This window comes from Myotis davidii, unplaced genomic scaffold (assembly GCF_000327345.1).
Source record: "Myotis davidii unplaced genomic scaffold, ASM32734v1 scaffold486, whole genome shotgun sequence".
Lineage (NCBI taxonomy): Eukaryota > Metazoa > Chordata > Mammalia > Chiroptera > Vespertilionidae > Myotis > Myotis davidii.
Window position 1 is genome coordinate 551,897 of NW_006298678.1, and position 6,603 is coordinate 558,499.

General features: G+C 45.4%; 1 pseudogene; it reads left to right on the top strand.

Moving 5' to 3' along the window:
- The first annotated feature begins 3,316 nt into the window (after positions 1-3,316).
- Positions 3,317-4,837, top strand: LOC102751933 (annotated as a pseudogene).
- The last annotated feature ends 1,766 nt before the right edge of the window (positions 4,838-6,603 follow it).

The window sequence follows — 6,603 nt, forward strand, 5'->3', positions numbered from 1 at the left end:
CTCCCACCCATGAGAAAATTTATTGTCTGCAAGGGTATCTGCAACAGTGCATCTTGTTTTGGGGAAGACAGGCTGATTAAAAATATTAAAGATTGTGATGTCCTGCCCCTCCCTCGGGCTGCTGTGGGGCCTTGGGCCTTCTTTTGGATGTTCTGGATCTCTCTGACCCTGCTGCAATTTGTTAGGTAATTTTAGATTGCAAAGGGCCAGGGCATTCATATGCAAAAGCCTCTGTGCACAGCTTGGGTGGGGCGGAGTCTCAGGGAATCAACAGGGCAGAGCAAACAGCTATTGCTGATCCTCAGTCCTACCCCAAGAGTGCCTGGGTCTCACTGTTCCGCGGTAATCATTGCAAGCACCTCTGAGAAAAAGTCGCCCTTGAGTTCTGCCCACTGCCAGACAGTCCAGTCTCTCCCCATATAAGTCTGGGTCCCCAGAGACTCGCCTGGCACTGGCGTTCAGAGCAGTCGGGAGCTTGTGTCTCCCTCCCAATTGAAAAAGACAATCGTGTCCTCAGTTGCCAGCCCTTTCCGAGTGCGCCTCCATACCTCTGCACTTTACTTCCATACCGCACCTCTTCTGAGTCTCAGTGTGCTTTTCTCTTTCCTTCTAGTTGCAGAATTTCCACTCAGCCAGCCTTCCTGTGGTTCTGGATGATGTCGATTTTTTCTGGTAGTTGTTTATTTGAAGTGGCTGTGCGAGGCAGCAATTTCCGGTGTTTACCTATGCCGCCATCTTGGTTTTTCAAGAATAACCCAATTTTTAAATTATTATTAATAATTGATTGTTCTGTACAACTATTTCCTTTTGTCAAAGGCCTTTGTCCATGATGAAGCCCTACAGGAATTTACTCCTACTATGGTTCACACACTTCTGCTCTGATTTTTCCAAGAACGTAGGCTTACTCACTATATCCAAAGGCATATGAAATACCAGTGATACCCTCCTGTCCTTGTTTCTTCTTATGTCTCTTTTCTCTATATATGTGTGTATATATGTACAGAAATATACATATGTGTATATAGATGTATATATCACAAATTCAGAATAGCTAACATATCATTTATCTGTTATTTACACTTTTCACTTCTAGATCAATAGGGCTTAGACTTTGGCTTGCATCAGAGCCCCCTGGAGAACTTCTGAAAACACACATTTCTGGCCACTCCAAAAATTATAATTCTTTAGCTCTTGGGTAGGGCTCAAACACTTGAATTTCAAACATGTTAAAGGTGATGCAGATGATGCTCACCCAGAGCTCGCATTTTGAAAGCCATTGCTTGAAAAGAATGACTTCAAACTCCACCAATGAATCACAATTTTAAACAGAAAATTTTTTTAAAAGTCCAAACTATATTCAACTGCAGAAAAATCACTGTCTTAATAATAAAATAATAAAATAAGACAAACACTATATTAGAAGGGCTTTGTGGTGAACTTCCAAAATCATTCTCACAGTAATCACTGCTGGATGGTTTGGAATAAGGACATCTTTGACTTATAGAAGTAACAGGAAAAGTGTTTAAAATTGGCACTAATGTTATAAACTGCAACATATAGTTGTCCTGCCCACAGATTCCCAAATCCTGAGGGCAGCCCTGCTCATGAGAGATGTGTCACTGATTTGCCTGCTGACACTTTATAAAATGTGATCACTGTCATGAGAGGAAACACATGGAACAACTAATGAGGTCAGGCACTCAGCTAGGACAACAGCTGGCAAATGGCATAGACTCTGCCCCAAAGGTTGCTAACATGGTCACAACTCCAGTGACCTGCCAAATTCTTCAGGTAGAGAATGGGCAGCTCTGACGTCCTCATGGTCCTCCAGGCTCAACACAGGCCTGAGTCACCATCCCAGCACGTTCACATCTGAACTGCAGCCCTCACATGCTGGCACTGTGAATCTCTCCAGAGAAGGGGTGACTTGGAATGTGTCCTTAACTCACATCCTATCAGTAGCAGCACAGCAGCGCACCCTTCTCAGCACCTCTCAATTTCACAACAGTGTTTATGATGAAAAACTTGATCCAGGCAATGTAATAGTGTGATTGTCTTGAATGTAGCACCATTTAAATAGTGTATTTGCTGTAACCAAAAGAAAAGAGATGTGTGACCTTGGAGGGAAAAGAGATGCAAAAAGCGGCAAGAGAAACAGCATTACAGAGCAACAACATGGAGCACAGCCCTCAAAAGACAGCGCCATGCCCACATGCTGCATTGAGATTTCCGGGGGACAGTGAAATCTCTGTCAGGAGCCATACACACCTGCCAAGGAGTAAATCCATCGATGCAGAGTGGACTTGGTATCGGGAAAGCAGAGACTGATCAGGGCTTCCCAGTGACAGCCAGGCAGGTGTAGCAGGAGCTGCAGGTGTGCAGGGGCTGCTCTCCAGCTCTTCTCCCTGAACCCCTCCTGGAGTCTGTCCGTCTCTAGCACAGGCAGGGCCCCCACATAGTAAAGCAGGGGCAGGGCAGGGCAGCAGAGCACAGCACAGCACAGCACAGCACCCTGGGCTTCCCTGTAACCTCCTCTCAAGAGTCAAGTGCATCTCTTTGAGGGCTTGACTAGATATTATAGATAGTCACTTGAGGGCTGAGTACACAGGACAAGGCAGTGTCCTGCAGTAATCCACCAAGACCTCCACAGCACAAGCCAGACCTCCGTGAACAGCCCTCCCTTTCCGTCATTGCATCCTGGAGATTCCCGGTGCCTGGCAGGCAGCACTGGTCACAAGAGGCCCTGCCAATTGTTCAGGCCATCTCTGCTGTACTTGGAGCACCACTGGGCACCAACTGCATAGCTCATCTCTCGCGAGTCTAAAAAATAGTCTTAACAAACATGGAGAGCCAGTACAATGTGTAGTTTTTTGAACTATGAAATCTTTGGAGATACATTAATAATAATAATAATAATAATAATACCATGAATAAGCATTGATATAGATATAAAAAGCAGAGAAAATGTTAAATGTAAAACTCCTTAGGATTGTAGAATAATGGATAGCTTTATCCTTATAAATACTTCTTAAGATAATATTCTCTTTAGAAATGGCAAATATAAACACATGCTCCCCACGGCCTCTGAAAGAATGCAAAACTAATAGAAAGTTAATAAGCTGTCTCACTGCAGTCAATTTCGACATCCCCACTGTCCTCATACAGCTGGCCTCACACTCAGAGGAAGATACGGACTCATACCTAGGGACTTTAGGTTGTTATGATTTCAAAAAAAAAAAAAAGATAAATGGATACCAACATAGATACATAAACACATGGATTCATTCTGTCTCCAACTTTTCTAATTTAAAACATCATGAGAAGCAGCTTTTTGGCTTCTTCTCGAATCTCTGTCTGGTTCAGTCTGCTCTCCTTCATTCCAGCCTCGACCGTGTACATATGGGTGACCCAGAAGACCTACAAGGTGTCCATCTCTGGCCCCCGGGCCTTCAGTAGCCAGTGGGCCCGGCACTCGCATCAGCTCCTCGGCCTTTTCCCGGATTGGCAGCAGCTACCAAAGTGCCCTGGGCACCAGTCTGAGTCTGGCTTGGGGTTATGGTGGGCCTGGGAGTATGGGGAGCATCACAGCTGTACAAGTGAACCAGAGCCTGCTAAGCTCCCTGAAGCTGGAGGTGGATTCCAACATCCAGGCTGTGCACAACCAGGAAAAAGAGCAGATCAAGACCCTCAACAACAAGTTTGCTTCCTTCATCAATAAGGTACAGAGCCTGGAGCAGCAGAATAAGATTCTGGAGGCCAAATGGAACCTCCTGCAGCAGCAGAAGAGGACTCACAGCAACATGGATGACACGTTCGAGAGCTACAGCAACAACTTTCTGCGGCAGCTGGACACGCTGGGTCAGGAGAAACTAGGCTGATAGGCAGAGTTTGGCAACATTCAGGGACTGATGGAGGACTTGAAGAATAAGTACGAGAATGAGATCAACAAGCGCACAGGGATGGAGAATAAATGTGTCCTCATCAAGAAGGATGTGGATGAAGCGTACACGAACAAGGTAGAGCTGGAGTCCTGCCTGGAAAGGCTGACCAATGAGATCAACTTCTACAGGCAGCTGTATGAAGAGAAGATTCATGAACTGCAGTCCCAGATCTCCGACACATCTGTGGTGCTGTTCATGGACAACATCTGCTTTCTGGACCTCCACGGCATCAACCCTGAGGTCAAGGCCCAGTGCGAGGACATAGCCAACTGCAGCTGGGCTAAGGCTGAGACCATTACCAGATCAAGAATGAGGAGCTGCAGACATTGGCTGGGAGGCACGGGGATGACCTGCATCGCATGAAGACAGATTTCTGAGGTGAACTGGAACATCAGTCAACTCCAGGCTAAGATCGAGGGCCTCAAAGACCAGAAGGCTTCCCTAAAGGCTGCCAATTGTAATTCCAAGCAGCATGGGGAGCCATCAAGGATGCTCAGTCCAAGATGGCTGAGCTGGAGGTCACTCTGAGAAACACCAAGCAGGACATGGCCCTGCAGCTGCATGAGTACTAGGAGCTCATGAACGTCAAGCTGACCCTGCACGTGGAGATCGCTACATATTGCTAGCTGCTGGAGGGTGAGGAGAACAGGCTGGAATCTGGGATGCAGAACATGAGTATCCACACCAAGACCACCAACTGCTACTCAGGTGGGCTGATAAACCCATCTTATGGGAACCTCAACTATGGCCTGGGCTTCCAGGCCAACTTGGGCTCTGGCAGGAGCTCTGGCTCCTTCAGCCGCACCAGCTCCTCCAAGACTGTGGTTGTGAAGAAGATTGAGACCCGCGATGGGAAGCTGGTGTCTGAATCATCGTTTGTTTGTTTTTCAAAATAAAGTCTCAGCTGGTTCTGCCAAGAAAACAAATAAATAAAAATTTAAAAAAATAAAATATCATGAACACCCGTCTAAGGCAAGAAAGATAGCTCTAACACATTCTTCTGTGAGGTTTCCCAATTGCCTGTGATATAGATGTTCATGGCATATCACTCTTGTTGATGAGCCATGATCAAGAGAGTATGATATTGTAAGGTTGTTTTCAGCTTTTTGCTGTTAAAAAACAATGTAGACATCAATATGAATGGCAGAGCACTGACCTCCAAATACCCTCTCCTTCATAACAGCAACAAAAACACTTGCAAAAAAATAGTCATTATCAACATTGTTTGACCTCTGGAAATCAGCTGAGGTTTGAAATCATTCAGGCATCCTTTATTCAGCAGAATCTCAGTAAGAAAAGAGAGGTTCATGACATTTTAAACTGTCCTTTTCCTCCTCCTTATATTCATGCAGCCTTGAAAACAAACAGCTCCAAATCATGGTGAAACAGGCAGCCTGGCAACTGCTGACTGAGGCTAAAACTCCTTCAGAGTCCCAGTCTCAGAGAATTGGCATCATGGGGCTTCTTGGGTGATTCTCTGAAACTTTTTCCTGGGGTCATTTGTGAAAGACAAATCAGTAGCAATTCTATAACATCATGACTGCCCGAAATAGTGGTAAAAAGTGGAGCAAAAATCAGACAAACTAAAAAATTAAAAGGAAACACTGGAGATTGATATGTCTGTGGGAGGCTTTGAAAAGCTCTAACGTATTCCAGAAACGACCTGAGAAGTTCCTAAATTCTCAGCTCTGCTGACCTTGAGGCTCTTTGCGAGCAGTGATCGATGGCAAAGACAGAGATGTAATTGGCTCTATTAGTATTAAAGGTGTGCCCCAACACACACAAAATGCCCCTAGACCAGAGGTTCTCAACCTGTGGGTCACGACCCCTTTGGGTGTCGAATGACCCTTTTCGCGTCGAACGACCCTTTTCGCCTAAATACATCCTGCATATCAGATGTTTACATTACAATTCATAACAGTAGCAAAATTACAGTTATAAAGTAGCAACGAAAATAATTTTATGGTTGGGAGTCACCACAACATGAGGAACTGTATTAAAGGGTCACGACATTAGGAAAGTTGAGAACCACTGCAAATGGGAAGACTTCTTGCTTGGAGGCACTTACAAAAATTGCTGTTCAATGGTGACCTGATCACTGAGCCAAGATTTCAGTGGCTGCACAAGACAGAGAATACCAATTTTACAGAATGAGCACAGAAATGCACTAAACAAACAAACAACAAAGCAACAACAAACCCTAGGCAGGGGACAATTTTACTTATAGCGTTGCCACATTGTATTTAAAAATATCCAGTTTTGAAAAAAAAAATTACAAGGCATAAAAGAAACAAGAAATTATGGCTCTCACACAGGGAGAAAAAGCAATCAAAAGAAACAATATCTGAAGAAGCCAGACAGTAAACTTACCAGACAAAAGCTTTACTTTATTTGTTAACTAGAGGCCTGGTGCACAAAAATTTGTGCCCTCTCACAGTCTGGGACCCCACGGGGGATGACCACCTGCTGGCTTAGGCCTGCTCCCCAGGGGATTGGGCCTAAGCTGGCAAATCAGACATCCCTCTGGCAGCCCGGGAGCCCATGGGGGATGTCCACTTGCCAGCGGAGAGCAGACCTAAGCTGCAGTCGGACATCCTTAGCACTGCTGAAGAGGCAGGAGAAGCTCCCACCACCACCATCGCTGTAATGGCAGCCATCAGCC